The 16,596-nt window shown below is 36.5% G+C and overlaps 1 long non-coding RNA gene and 1 pseudogene across 1 annotated transcript in view; one reads left to right on the forward strand and one right to left on the reverse strand.

Annotated features, from left to right (window-relative positions):
• LOC129059093 (uncharacterized) overlaps positions 1–16,231 on the reverse strand; it is a 35,565-nt gene extending 19,334 nt beyond the window's left edge. The window contains exons 1-2 of the long non-coding RNA XR_008524789.1: positions 15,663–16,231; positions 15,205–15,517 (exon numbers count right to left, since the gene is read on the reverse strand). This is a non-coding gene — a long non-coding RNA (uncharacterized LOC129059093). The remainder of the gene's footprint in view (positions 1–15,204; positions 15,518–15,662) is intronic.
• Positions 6,169–7,887, forward strand: LOC100462561 (60 kDa heat shock protein, mitochondrial-like; annotated as a pseudogene).
• Positions 16,232–16,596: the final 365 nt, after the last annotated feature.

The following is a 16,596-nucleotide window of genomic DNA, read 5'->3' on the forward strand; positions in this document are numbered from 1 at the left end:
GAAGTAAAGCACTCCTCAGCAAATGTAAAAGAACAGAAATCACAACAAACTGTCTCTCAGACCACAGTGCAATCAAACTAGAACTCAGGATTAAGAAACTCACTCAAAACCACACAACTACATGGAAACTGAGCAACCTGCTCCTGAATGACTACTGGGTAAATAATGAAATGAAGGCAGAAATAAAAATGTTCTTTGAAACCAATGACAACAAAGACACAACGTACCAGAATCTCTGGGACACATTTAAATTAATGTGTAGAGAGAAATTTAGAGCACTAAATGCCCACAAGAGAAAGCAGGAAAGATCTAAAATCAACACCCTAACATCACAATTAAAAGAACTAGAGAAGCAAGAGCAAACAAATTCAAAAGCTACCAAAAGGCAAGAAATAACTATGATCAGAGCAGAACTAAAGGAGATAGAGACACAAAAAAACCTTCAAAAAAATCAATGAATCCAGGGGCTGGTTTTGTGAAAAGATCAACAAAATTGAAAGACTGCTAGCAAGACTATTAAAGAAGAAAAGAGAGAAGAATCAAATAGACGCAACAAAATGTGATGAAGAGGATGATATCACCACTGATCCCACAGAAATACAAACTATCATCAGAGAATACTATAAACTCCTCTATGAAAATAAACTAGAAAATCTAGAAGAAATGGATAAATTCCTGGACACATGCACCCTCCCAAAACTAAACAAAGAAGAAGTTGAATTTTTGAATAGACCAATAACAGGCTCTGAAATTGAAGCAATAATTAATAGCCTACCAACCAAAAAAAGTCCAGGACCAGACAGATTCACAGCCGAATTCTACCAGAGGTACAAAGAGGAGCTGCTGGTACCATTCCTTCTGAAACTATTCCAATCAATAGAAAAAGAGGGAATCCTCCCTAACTCATTTTATGAGGCCAGAATCATCCTGATACCAAAGCGTGGCAGAGACACAACAAGAAAAGAGAATTTTAGACCAATATCCCTGATGAACAGCAATGAAAAATCCTCAATAAAATACTGGCAAACCAAATCCTGCAGCACATCAAAAACCTTATCCACCATGATCAAGTCGGCCTCATCCCTGGGATGCAAGACCAGATCCACATACGCAAATCAATAAACGTAATCGATCACATAAACAGAACTAAAGACAAAAACCACGTGATTATCTCAATAGATGCAGAAAAGGCCTTTGACAAAATTCAACAGACCTTCATGCTGAAAACTCTCAATAAACTAGGTACTGATGGAAGGTATCTCAAAACAATAAGAGCTATTTATGACAAACTCACAGCCAATATCATACTAAATGGGCAAAAACTGGAAACATTCCCTTTGAAAACTGGCACAAGACAGGATGCCTTCTCTCACCACTCCTATTCAACATAGTGTTGAAAGCTCTGGCCACGGCAATCAGGCAAGAGAAAGAAATAAAGGGTATTCAATTAGGAAAAGAGGAAGTCAAATTGTCCCTGTTTGCAGATGAGATGATTGTATATTTAGAAAACTCCATCATCTCAGCCCAAAATTTCCTTAAGCTGATAAGCAACTTCAGCAAAGTCTCAGGATACAAAATCAATGTGCAAAAATCACAAGCATTCCTATACACCAATAACAGACAAACAGAGAGCCAAATCATGAGGGAACTCCCATTCACAATTGCTACAAAAAGAATAAAATACCTAGGAATCCAACTTACAAGGGATGTGAAGGACCTCTTCAAGGAGAACTACAAACCACCGCTCAACGAAATAAAAGAGGACACAAACAAATGGAAAAACATTCCATGCTCATGCATAGGAAGAATCAATATCGTGAAAATGGCCATACAACCCAAGGTAATTTACAGATTCAATGCCATTTCCATCAAGCTACCAACGACTTTCTTCGCAGAATTGGAAAAAACTACTTTAAAGTTCATATGGAACCAAAAAAGAGCCTGCATTGCCAAGACAATCCTAAGCCAAAAGAACAAAGCTGGAGGCATCATGCTATCTGACTTCAAACTATACTACAAGGCAACAGTAGCCAAAACAGCATGGTACTGATACAAAAACAGATATACAGACCAATGTAACAGAACAGAGGCCTCAGAAATAACACCACACATCTACAGCCATCTGATCTTTGACAAACCTGGCAAAAACAAGAAATGGGGAAAGGATTCCCTATTTAATAAATGGTGCTGGGAAAACTGGCTAGCCATATGTAGAAAGCTGAAACTAGATCCCTTCCTTACACCTTATGTAAAAATTAATTCAAAATGGAATAAAGACTTAAATGTTAGACCTAAAACCATAAAATCCCTAGAAGAAAACTTAGGCAATACCATTCAGGACAATAACAAGTCTTTGCATGGGCAAAGACTTGATGAATGAAACACCAAAAGCAATGGCAATAAAAGCCAAAAATAGACAAACGGGATCTAATTAAACTGAGGAGCTTCTGCACAGCAAAAGAAACTACCATCAGAGTGAACAGGCAACCTACAGAATGGGAGAAAATTTTTGCAATCTACCCATCTGACAAAGGGCTAATATCCAGAATCTACAAAGAACTTCAACAAATTTACAAGAAAAAAAAACAACCCCATCAAAAAGTGGGCAAATGATATGAACAGACACTTCTCAAAAGAAGACATTTATGCAGCCAACAGACACACGAAAAAATGCTCATCATCACTGGCCATCAGAGAAATGCAAATCAAAACCACAGTGAGATACCATCTCACACCAGTTAGAATGGTGATCATTAAAATGTCAGGAAACAGATGCTGGAGAGGACGTGGAGAAATAGGAACACTTTTACATTGTTGGTGGAAGTGTAAACTAGTTCAACCATTGTGGAAGACAGTGTGGCAATTCTTCAAGGATCTGGAACCAGAAATACCATTTGACCCAGCAATCCCATTACTGAGTATATACTCAAAGGATTATAAATCATTCTACTATAAAGACACATGCACACGTATGTTTATTGTGGCACTATTCACGACAGCAAAAACTTGGAACCAGCCCGAATGTCCATCAATGATAGACTGCATTAAGAAAATGGTGGCATTAGGAGATATACCTAATATTAAATGACGAGTTAATGGGTACAGCACACCACCATGGCACATGTATACATATGTAACTAACCTGCACGTTGTGCACATGTACCCTAAAACTTAAAGTATAATAAAAAAAAAGAAAATGTGGCACATATACACCATGGAATACTACGCAGCCATAAAAAAGGATGAGTTCATGTCCTTTGCAGGGACATGGATGAAGCTGGAAACCATCATTCTGAGCAAACTATCACAAGGACAGACAACCAAACACCACATGTTTTCACTCATAGGTGGGAACTGAACAATGAGAATACTTGGACACAGGGTAGGGAACATCACACATGGGGGCCTGTTGTGGGATGGGGGGTAGGGGTAGGGGTACATTAGGAAAAATACCTAATGTAAATGACGAGTTAAGGGGTGCAGCAAACCAACATGGCACATGTATACCTAGGTAACAAACCTGCAAGTTGTGCACATGTACTCTAGAACTTAAAGTATAATTAAAAAATAAATAAATAACTATAGCTACAATCATTTGTAGAGAGATACAGGTTACAAAAAGATGTAAATTATGACATGAAAAATATTAAATATAAGTGGGGGAAGTAAAAATGTAGAGTTTTTGTAAGCAAAGTTAAGTGGTTATCAGCTTAAAATAGTCTGCTATAACTATAAGATGTTTCATGCAAGCCTAGTGGTAACCACAAAGCAAAAACCTATAGTAGATACAAAAAATATAACAATAGGTATTCAAAACACACCACCATAGAAGATCAACACAATCAAACCATGAACAAAAACAGTAAGAAAGGAAAAAATGAACAAAAGATCTATAAAACAACCAGAAAAAGAATAACAAAGTGGCAGTAGTATATAGTATATCCTTACCTATAAATAATTACTTTAAATGTAAATGGATTATATTCTTCAATCAGAAGCTTTAGAGTGGCTGAATAGATTTTTTAGAGACCAAGGCCCAACAATATGCTGCCTACAAGAAACTCACTCCACCTTTATGGACACAAATAGACTAAAAGTGAAGAGATGGAAAAGGATATTCTACTAAATGGAAACCAAAAGAGATCAGGAGTAGCTATACTTAGACAAAATATTATCAAGTCAAAGACGATAAAAAGAGGCAAAGAAGGTTATTATATAATGATAAAGGGGTCGGTTCATCAAAATGACATAAGAATTATAAATATATACACCCAATATCAGAGCACCTACATATATAAAGCAAATATTAAATGATCTGAGGGGAGAGAGAGACTACAATACAATAATAGTAGGGTACCTCAATACTTTACTTTCACTATAGACAGATCATTCAGACAGATAATCAATAAGAAAACTTTGGACTTGAACTACACATTAAACCAAATTAACCTAACAGACATATATAGAACATTCCATCCAAAAGCAACATAATGCACATTCTTCTCACATGCACATAAAATATTCTTCAGGATAATTTGTTAGGTCATAAAACAAATCTTAACAAAGGTAATAAGATTTAAATCATATAAAGTATCTTCTTTCACCACAATGGTATAAAACTAGAGATCAATAGCATAAACAATCTCAAAAATTTAAAAATATGTAGAAATTTAAAAACATGATCAGGAACAACCAACGGGTCAAATGAGAAATTAAAAGGTAAATTTCAGAATATCCTCACACAAACAAAAATAAAAACACAACATCCCAAAACTTCTGGGATGCAGCCAAAGCAGTTTTAAAAGGTAAGTTTATAGCAAAAAGCACTTACATCAAAAAAGAAGAAAGATGTCAAATAAACAACCTCACATTATATGTTATGGAACTAGGAAAAAAAAAACTAAGCACAAAGTCAGCAGAAGAAAGGAAATAATAAAAGTCAGAACAGAAATAAATGAAATAAAGACTAAAAAAGAATCTATAAAACTACAAGATTTTTTAAAAACTTAGTTATACTAAGAAAGAGACTCAAATAATTAAAATCAGAAATGAAAGAGGTGACATTACAACTCATACCACAGAAATACAAAGGATCATAAGAAACTATTATGAATAATTCTGTGTCAACAAATTAGCTAACCTAGAAGAAACGGATAAACTCCTAGAAACATACAACCTACCAAGACTGAATCATAAAGATATAGAAAATCTCAATAGACCAATAACAAGTAGAAAGCTTGAATCACTAACTCATCAAAGAAAAGCCCAGAACCAGATAGCCTCATGGCAAATTCTTCCAAACATTTAAAGAAAAACTAATACAATTTCTTCTTAAACTCCTTTTAAAACTTGAAAAGGAGGGAACACTTCCAAACACATTTTATTAGACCAACTTCGCCCTGATGCCAAAGCCAGAAAAGGACATTGCAAGAAAAGAAAATTACAGACCAATATCCCTGATAAACACGGAAGCAAAAATCCTCAAAAGAATACTAACAAACCAAGTTCAATAGCACATTTAAAAAATAATATTTCTTGATCAAGTAGGATTTATCCCTATCCTAGCAAGGATTATTCAACATACTCAACTCAATAAATGTGATACACCACATTAACAGAATAAAATACAAAAATTATATTATCATCTCAGTACATGCAGAAAAAGCATTTGACAAAATTCATAATCCTTTTATGTTAAAAATTGTCAATAAGTTATGTATAGAAGGAAGGTACCTCAATATAATAAAAGACATATAGGATAAGCCCACAGCTAACATCACCCTCAATGGTGAAAAGCTGAAAGCTTTTCCAGTAAGATCAGAAAAAGACAAAGTTGCCCACTTTCAGCACTTCTATTCAATATTTGATCATTTAAGCTGCTTATGAAGGATGGCTATTAATTCAATGTTCATCAAAACTGTAGTAAGTCCCAACCAAGGTGTCAGGCACTATTATAATAAATAAGAATACATTATTTAATAAGAAATACACACCACTCCAGCCTTTATAAAACATGTAGTTCAAAGTAGAAGAAAGGACTTTTAATTAGTCATTAGGCGAATAGGACAATGAAACAAAAGACATAGCTCAGAAACAAATATATACTTCCCTCACTGACTGCCAACGACCTGCCTCACCAAGCGCACACACTGCCGCCGCCCCGCAGAAATGCTTCGTTTACCCACAGTCTTTTGCCAGATAAGACCGGTGTCCAGGGTAATGGCTCCTCATCTCACTCAGGCTTATGCCAAAGATAATTTTGGTGCAGATGCCTGAGCCTTAATGCTTCAAGGTGTAGACCTTTTAGCCCATGCTGTAGCCGTTACAATGGGGCCAAAGGGAAGAACAGTGATTATTGAGCAGACAGAGCTGGGGAAGTCCTAAAGTAACAAAAGATGGTGTGACTATTGCAAAGTCAATTGACTTAAAGGATAAATATAAAAATACTGGAGCTAAACTTGTTCAAGATGTTGCCAATAACACAAATGAAGAGGCTGTGGATGGCACTACCACTGTTACTGCACTGTCACGCTCTATTGCCAAGGAAGGCTTTGAGAAGATTAGCAAAGGTACTAATCCGGTGGAAATCAGGAGAGGTGTGATGTTAGCTGTTGGTGCTATAATCACTGAACTAAAAAAGCAGTCTAAACTTGTGACCACCCCTGAAGAAACTGCACGGGTTGCTACAATTTCTGCAAATGGAGACAAAGAAATTGGCAATATCATCTCTGATGCAAAGAAAAAGGTTGGAAGCAAAGGTATCATCACAGCAAATAATGGGAAAAGTACTGAATGATGAATTGGAAATTATTGAAGGCATGAAGTTTGATTGAGGCTATATTTCTCCATACTTAATTAATACATCAAAAGGTCAGAAATGTGAATTCCAGGATGCCTATGTTCTGCTGAGTGAGAAGAAAATTTCTAGTGTCCAGTCCATTGTACCTGCTCTTGAAATTGCCAATGCTTACTGTAAGCCTTGGTCATAATTGCTGAAGACGTTAATGGAGAAGCTCTAAGTACACTCGTCTTGAATAGGCTAAAGGTTGGTCTTCAGGTTGTGGCAGTCAAGGATCCAGGGTTTGGTGACAATAGAAACAACCAGCTTAAAGATATGGCTATTGTTACTGGTGATGCAGTGTTTGCAGAAGAGGGGTTGACCCTAAATCTGGACGTTCAGCCTCATGACTTAGGAAAAGTTGGAAAGGTCATTGTGACCAAAGAGGATGCCATGCTTTTAAAAGGAAAAGGTGACAAGGCTCAAATTGAAAAATGTGTTCAAGAAACTATTGAGCAGTTAGATGTCACAACTAGTGAATATGAAAAGGAAAAACTGAATGAACACAGGCAAAACTTTCAGTTGGAGTAGTTATGCTGAAGGTTGGTGGGACAAGTGATGCTGAAGTGAATGAAAAGAAAGACAGAGTTACAGATGCCCTTAATGCTACAAGAGCTGCTGTTGAAGAAGGCATTGTTTTGAGAGGGGGTCGTGCCCTGGTTCGGTGCATTCCAGCCTTAGACTCATTGATTCCAGTTAATGAAGATCAAAACATTGGTAAATAAATTATTAAAAGAACATTCAAATTTCCAGCAATGACCATTGCTAAGAATGCAGGTGTTGAAGTATCTTTGATAGTTGAGAAAATTATGCAAAGTTCCTCAGAACTTGGTTATGATGCTATGGTCAGAGATTTTGTGAATATGGTGGAAAAAAGAATTATTGATGCAACAAAGGTTGTGAGAACTGCTTTATTGGATGCTTCTGGTGTGGCCTCTCTCTTAACTACAGCAGAAGTTGTAGTCACAGAAATTCCTAAAGAAGAGAAGGATCCTGGAATGGGTGCAATGGATGGAATGGGAGGTGGTATGTTCTAACTCCTAGAACAGTGCTTTACCTTTATTAATGAACTGCGACAGGAAACCCAAGGCAGTGTTCCTTACCAAAAACTTCAGAGAAGTCAGTTGGAGAAAATGAAGAAAAGGCTGGCTGATGTTAAAGAAATCACTAAAACCATCAGTTACTGGTTTCAGTTGACAAAATACGTAGTGGTTTACTGCTGTCATTGTCCATGCCTACAGATATTTTATTTTGTATTTTTGAATAAAAAGTCATTTGTACATTCCTGATACTGGATAAAAGAGCCATGTACCTATGTACTGCTTTCAACTTAAATCATTGAGGCATTTTTACTACTATTCTGTTGAAATCAGGATTTTAGTGCTTGCCACCACCAGATGAGAAGTTAAGCAGCCTTTCTGTGGAGAATGAGAATAATTGTGTACAAAGTAGAGAAATATCCAATTACGTGACAATCTTTGTGTAACAAAAATTTGTTTAAAGTTAAAACAACAAATATATACTTGATTTATGATAAAATTAACACATGCTAAGGATGGTCTTTTCAATAAACTGGATATTAAAGATATATATCTTGATGTACTTATTTTATACCATACACAAAAATCACTTTTACATGAATAGTATAAAACAATAAGCTTCTAGGAAAAAAAAAACAAGAGAATAAAGTCATGATTTGGGGGTAGATAACAATTTCTTAAATAAGACAGAAAATCCATAAAGAAAAATATTGACAAATTATACTTTATTAAAATTAAGAACGTCTGTTCTCAGAAGATTCTGTGAAAGGTAAGCCAAAGACTAGGAGATGATATTTGCAATACACACATATTCAACAACAGACAAATACACAAAATATATTACAAAAAGAATATAAAACAAACCTCTAACATATCAATGGAGTGTGGTGGGAGAGGCAGCCCAATAACAAAGTGAGCAAAGACTTGAACAGGAATTTTACAAAAGAAGATATATAAATGGCTGATATATAAATGGCCAATAAAAAGATATTCATCCTCATTAGTCACCATTATGGAGATGCAATTTATAAAAACACAATGAAGATACCACTATACACACATCAGAATGACTAAATAAAATATTGGCAATACCAAATGTTGACAAGAATGCAAAGTCACTAAAATTTTCATACATTGATGGTGGGAGTTTATTTTTTATTTATTTTATTTTAATTTTTAATTTCTGTGGGCACATAGTGGGTATATATATTCATGGGGCTAGTGGGAGTTTAAATTACTAGAACCCATTTAGGAAACTGCTTGACAGTATCTACTAACACTGAACATATGCCTACCCATGACCCTGCAAATTTACTCCTAGAAATACACCTAATAGAAATACATAAATCTTTCAGAAATAAAAAGCAGATACGAGCATAAAAGAATGTTCATTATAGCAGCAGCAGTCATGATAGCCAGAAATTATAAATGACACAAATGACAATGAACAGTAGAATTGATTAAACAAATCACGGTATATTCATTCAAAGAAACAGGAAAGAAAGACCATTGCCATTCACACTATGAATGTTACAAACATAATATTGAGCCAAAGAAGACCCCAAGAAATATAGACTGTATGGTTTCATTTATGTGAAGTTCAAGAAAATACAAACTAATCTGTGGTGCTTGAAGTCAAGATATTGGTTACCTTGAAGGAGCTTATTACTGGAAGAGGTAACAAAGGGGTTTTTGGAGTGCTGGTAATATTATATTTTTTTATCTGAACGGGAGATAACGTGTATTGTGCACATTCTGTGAAAATTCATCTCTCTCTCTCTCTATATATATATATACATTCATGATTTGTTCACATTTTTGTGTGATGCTATACTTCAATTAAAAGTTTATTTAAATGAAAAGAAAATTAGAAATTTGATGAGAGTTTTGGAAATTAGCAGGATGATATGCAAGTATATCACAGAAGACAGATAAAGTCAGGACAGGCATCCTAAAGGACATACAATTTAAATTGAACTATGGGAATTACCCAGGAAAAAGTAGGTGTGGTGTCAGCAGCAGGGAACAGATGGAGTGGAGAAGAAGACTCTTTTAGGAAAGAAAGGATTTGAGCAGAAACCTAGACACATGAAAAGGGCATAGCTCATTCAAGATATAGAAGGGAGTCTGATGCAAGCAAAAAGACCTAGGGTAGGAGTGGCAAGAAATGAGGCTGAAGACATAGGCAAGGTCTAGGTCAGACAGGGCCCCTTATATGCCATATCAAGAGTTTCAAATTCTATCTTAAATGCAGTGGAAAGTTATAGATAGACTTATAGTACAGACCTGACATGACCTGGTTTTATTGTTAGAAGATGGCTACAGCATGGAGAATTGATTACAGGGAAGAAAGGCTGGAATTGGAGAGACTGTTTAAGAGACTGTCACAGTACCCCAAGTAGGAGATGATGGTGGATTTCATTAGCCTGGACAGAGGGAATAGAGAGAAAGAAATGTAGGATGTACATTGATGATGGGATATAAGGTATAAAGAAAAGGTACAAGTCAGGGAGGTTTCCCAGAGGTCTTTCCAGACAATTGGGTGGATGCTAATGCCAGCTATTGTGATGGGGAATCCTGGAGAATGGTTAAATCAAGGCAAAAGGATGTGTTCCATTTTAGACATACTGACCTTGAGATCTCTGCAGGACATCCAAGAGGAGGTCTCAAGTAAGCATTTGGATACATAAGTCGTAAATTCAGGACAGAGGGCTGAATTGAAGGCATAGGTCATTAGTGATTCTACTTCTTGTTGGCAATAGAATGTGTGACAGAATTATTTTTCAATATTAACATATGTTTTGTTTTTGTTCAAGAATTCTCTTTTACCCCATAACCTACCCCCATTCAGGCAACAAGACTTTACCATATTAATTGTATCAAAAAAAGGGCCAAATTCTAGACTTCTAAGTTAAAGTTCTGAAGGACTTGAGGCCCAAATTTTACATACATATCTATAAACAATAGATGCAAAATAATACATAATCAGTTAGAATTAGTTTTCCTGCCCCAAAAAAGATAAAGGGTTTGAGGGTTGGGACAGAAAAGAGTTGAAGAAGTGACAAAAATCTACACTTCGGTGGTTTCTCTGATTAGGGGCCCTATTTGTTACCCTCTACCCAGATCTGCCCTGGGCTGAGTCTTAGGAAAGGGAGAGAAAACAATGGAAACCTCAGATATGTAATCAGCTTAAATATTGAGGAAACTATGTCTCAGTTCTCCTGTGAATCCCAGGGAGCTGACAGGTTCTTCAGAGCTACCTTAACATAGGGCAGGGTAATTAAGCTATAACAGACCTGTCCAGGACAGCCTGAGTGTTCCATGCTCCAGTGAGGTATGGGAAAATAACAGAAGTTGCTGAAAGAGAGAAGTGAGCACTAAAGACCTATTGGTCAATATGAGAAAAACGTAACAGCCATTTCAATGGATTGATGACCAAAAAGAAGATGAGAACAAAGATGTATCAAACAATATAAAAGTCTTATTAAAATACTATTACCTTGCCCCAAATCTACATAATAGATGTTAACTCTTGCTAGAAAAATGCTGCATAACAAACTATCCCAAACTCAGTGTCTTAAAATAAGAACTATTTAGCAAACATGTCTGCAGGTTTGCTGGGAGTTAGCTGATCTAGGCTGATGTGATGGGGGTAAATTCTGCTGGACATGTCTCTCACCCTTTTTCTAGGACTGGTGGACTAGTTGAGGCTTGTTTTTCGTATGGTGCCAGTGAATGTACAAAGGTCGGCACATCCAAATCTGCATATGTTTCAAACCTCTAATCACATTACTCCTGCTAATATCCCACTGACATATATGCCTGCTAATATCCCACTAAGTCCCGTGGCCGAATCTGGAGTGAAGAGCTCAGGATAGCCTTGTCCAAAGGTATTCAGTAAAGAGAAAGGTGAAGAATTGGGGCCATTGATTCTGTGTCTACCACATCCACACTTAGATGAAATCCCTGGAAGTGGAGGAGGGAAATATCTATGATTTAACCATAAAAGATACAAATTAGTGACAGAAAAATAAAATCACATTGCTTGCACACCCAGGATTTCGAATTGGGATTTGAAGGAATATTACAATAGGGGCATAAACAAAATGCAAAAGGAACCCAAAGGAAAAATCCCATTCTGACATCAGAATGACATCACAAATAAGGCGACATTTGATGAAAGTCCTATGAAAGATGAGTAGAATTTTGAACAACTGAGGTTAAGCAAAAGCACAGAATCATGAAAATTATTCTTTGAAATGGCAAAGATTTCTGTGGCTGGATCATGGGATTTATTGAGTGGAGCGATTTCTCCTCAGAAGACCAGACACATGTGAGCTATGCGAATCCATGGAAGTGTTGTTATCTTTCTATTTTTTCCTCGCTTATATGAAGGACTATAGGTCAGGAACTGTGCAAGAGGAGGAATGTGCATATGTTGGGGTGGGGATAGATAGGGGAGGTCTGGAATGGATAATTCATTTCAAACTCAAAAAAGCAGTCTGAGAGAAGACATAGGGAGAACAGACAGAGAAACCATACAGCTGGAAAAAGATTACAGAAAACCACAAGAAAACCTGTTTAACCCTAATTTCTGTGGTTTTTCTGATGAAGATGTAGTATTAATTGTTTCAGAGTTCATCAGAGATCACGTATCTTAAATCTGAGATATAAGCCAGTTGAAAACAAACATTCCACTTGAGTGGCCTTTTAATGACACAAAGGCTAAAAGGAAAAAAAAAAGATTTGCATAGCAATAACTATCATTGCTTTAAAGCTGCATAGAATTTTCAGAGCCCTGAACAACCACCAAATCAGGAATTCAAACCGCACCCTGGGAAGGCTGGGCTTCTTTTTGTTAAAAAGAAAAACCAAAGATCTCTGAGGTTAGTTACCAGGCAGTAAAAATCAAAAGTCCAAACTCCCCTCTAACCACTGAATATTTGCCATGTAGACCCACACCCACCTAGGACATTGCCAAAACCCCAAAAAAGTACCATGACTGAGACCCATGTATTTCTCTGGGTACTATTTCCACAGAAAGCTTCTTATGTCTCTTCCCTGACATTTCACAAAATAGAGAAAAAGGAAAGGAAAAAAATATCCCTGAGGAAAGGCTAAGTGTAAAGAAGAATTTGATTTTGGCATTGCTTTGAAAGGTTCCACTTACTTCCTCAACCCATGGAATGCTTATTGTTGAACCAACACCATAAGAAACACACAGCTTCAGCTTCAATAAGACTGCACTGTATGCAAAAACATTGAATAAATGGATAAATAATAATTTTTGAACTCCTATTGTGTGCCAGAAATGTAGTGAGAATTCTAAATGTGACTCAAAGATCCTGACAAAGACTTTATAAAGTATTTTCATTATCCCCATTTTATAGATGAGAAAGCTGAGGCAGAAATAGGTTGTGTATCTTTCCCAAGGTTGACATGATAAGAAAGTAGCCAAGTCAGGATTCAGTCCCAGCACTCTGATTCCAGGGCTCATCTGCTCATGTGCTATGTTCACTGACTCCTAGAGAAGAAATTAGAAATAACACCACCCTTACATTAAACTTTCCAAAGAATATAAAAAGAGAGAACATTTTCCAACTCATTTTATGAGACCTGGATATCCTTCACTAAAAGCTGACACATATATAATAAAAAAGGAAAATTACAGGCCAATCTGTCTTGGGAAGGTAGAAGCAAAAAAATGGTATAACAAAATACCAACAAATTGGTTTCAGAGAATTCATATAAACAAATAAGAAAAAGATAACCCAAAAGAAAAATGAGATTTCACAAAAGAAGATACCCAAATGGTTAAAAAAAAAAAGGAAAAAAACATTTTTTTTTCCTTAAAAAACTATTTTTAAGTGCTCAATGTCATTAGTCATCAGGGAAATGCAAATTAATGACACAACATGTCCACCCGAATGATTACAAGTAAAAAGACTGACAAGGAGCTGGTGAGTATATAAAAGAAGAAGAACTCTTGGTACAGTCACTTTGGAGAAGAGCCTAGAAGTAGCTACCATAGGTGAAGACATAAAATGCCCTATGAACCAGAAATTCAACTCCTAGGTTTTTACTCAGCAGAAATTCACATATGTGCACCAAAAGACATGTACAAAAATGTGTTTGTGACACCTTTATTCATAAGATCCCAAAACTGGCAACAACCTAAATAACTATTAACAGTGTAATGGAAAAAATGTGATATATTTATACTAGGGAGTACTACACAGCAATAAAAATGATCTACTGCTATACACAATAATTTGAACAAATCTCACAAATTACAATGTTGAGCAAGAAAAAAGCCAGGCATGAAAGTGGGCATACCCTCTATTTCCATTTACATACTGTTCTAAAATAGGCAAAACGATCTATGGTGACAGAAGTCAGAAAAAGACTTATTCTCTGGGAAGTGTTTGTAGTGATTGGTAAGAGAAGAAGGATGCTGGGAATGCTTTATTTGTTGATCAGGGCATTGGTTACATGGTTGTGTCTACTTAATGTTTCAAGTATAGTTCCAGAAGTAACACCTTGGTGAGAGAGAAGGTAATCCAAATTCATGGTGTGTGTATCTTAAGTGAAAGTGGTTCAACCAAGTAGAGGAACATTAAGCAGATTAAATTTCAAAATCAGCTAAATATCCATAGCATCATTTATTGAGTATCTAAAATATGCATGAAACAAATGTTAAGTCCTGAAAATAAAAAGATGAAAAGACAAACTTCCTATCAGCAAATTGTTCACAATCAAGCTGAAAAGGAGGTATAAAAATAATCTATTTCAAAACAAAGTCTGCTCTCTTGGAATTAGGCAAATAGTTTTGAGAGTTTAGAGGAGTGAGGGAAGGCCCTCCAGAAGTGGCAACACTTAAATCTTGTAAGTTTTGCGGGGGAAAGGGCTTCAACAGCCCTTCATCAGCCCATCCATCAGGTGGGAGACGGAGGGGGTCTGGGCAAAGGTATTTGAAACAGTTGACTGCATTTGCAAAAGAGGACACTGAGAGAAAGCATTGTCAATTATAGGAACATTAGGTAGGTAGGTATAACTAGAGCTGAAAATGCAAGACAGAAATAGAGGTGAGGCTGGGCAAGTAAGGGTCTCTTATTCCATTTTGGATTTTTATCCCGTGGGACATTGGAGCTATTGGAGCTATTGAAGAATTTTTGTTTAATCTAATGTGAAGGGTAGATGGGAGGAAGGTAAGACTGGGAAGATGAGGTAGGAGGTTTTATAAAAATTCAGGAATATATGTCAGGTTTTATTCAACAATTCAAAATCTTAGTGGCTTATAACAGCAAACATTTGTTTCTTACTTACAGGTTTGTGGGTCAGTCATGGTCGGTTTCAGCTTGGCTGGGTTGGGCCAGGCTTGGCTTGGCTCTAGACTACATAGGCAGACTCATGTGTGCTCCATGGGTTTTCCATTTCAAAATTCATGATGAAGGAGCAATGTCTTTTCTGTTCTTCTATTGGTGGATGACAGGAGTGCACGGAGGTAGTGGGGTGGGCAGAAACATGCAATATCTCCTAAAGCCTCTACTCAGAGCTAGCACAGCATCTCTTCTATCCACCTGCCACCAGTCAGAGTCTCATGGCCAAGCTCAGTGTCTACAGGACGCAGTAGGATACTCTACCCACAGGGTGAGGAAAGAGAGAATGAACACTTGTTGAACATATTAGCTCAATCTACCACACCAGGCAAAAGATTACGAACCACTAAACTAAGGCAGACAGAGTAGGAATAAACAAGAGGGGATTAAGAAACCAAGACTAACCAGATTCTGATCCTAGCAATTCTGACTGGACAGAGATGGACTGTCTTGTGAGGAAACTAGGAAATTAAACCAGAAGTTTTACCTCAAGGAAGTGCCTGATTAGAGTTGGGTAGTCAATCTAAATCAATTAACTCATTTGAAAACATTAGCCCAAGATGAGAAATTCAAGAGCAAAGCCTCTCAAAGGGAGATAATGAGAGAGAAGAATTTAAATCAGTAGTAGGAGGTGGGGTCAGTAACAATCTTGAGCTTATTCCAGTCCTTGAGGTAATGAGCATCCTGGGAGCTCTCAAAAAGCAGCCCCAGAACATAGAAAGAATGACAGAATAGAAGAAGTAGGAATGGGAGAGTTTAGGATGACTCCTAGCTGGGCAGGCTAACAAATTAGGTAAATACTAGGGTCCTGCTGAATTATGGGACATAGAAGAAGAGAGTTTCAGAAAAAAGATGGTAAGTTCAATTTGGCTTGATTTTTAAATCTGAGCCATCTAGGTGAGCATGCCTCCTAGTGAGTTGACAATCAGGCCATAGAGCTCCTTCCTTTCATATTGTTTTCACATTCTAGAATTCCCTTTCTCTCCTCTTGTCATCCATCCAAAGTCTAAAATTTTCATGATCATTTAAACTTCCAATGCTGTCTTCCTTCTCTGAGCTGCTTACATTTGAAATTAGCATACCTCATTTAACATGGGCTATTTGTGTTATATATACACATGCATACATGTATGTACACATAACAATTTTGTACCCAAAAGTAAATTGTAAGTTACATAATGACAAGGCCTCATGTGACTTTTGTATCTTCTTCAGAACTTTAGCACAGTACTAGAAAAATGTTGAAACCTAACTAAAAAATGCATTTGATAATTAACTATTTCATAGTACCTTTATGACCTAGTTTGAACAATTGAGATAATTCTTATTCTTTAAATGC

Source organism: Pongo abelii, chromosome 3 (genome assembly GCF_028885655.2).
Source record: "Pongo abelii isolate AG06213 chromosome 3, NHGRI_mPonAbe1-v2.0_pri, whole genome shotgun sequence".
Classification (NCBI taxonomy): Eukaryota; Metazoa; Chordata; class Mammalia; order Primates; family Hominidae; genus Pongo; species Pongo abelii.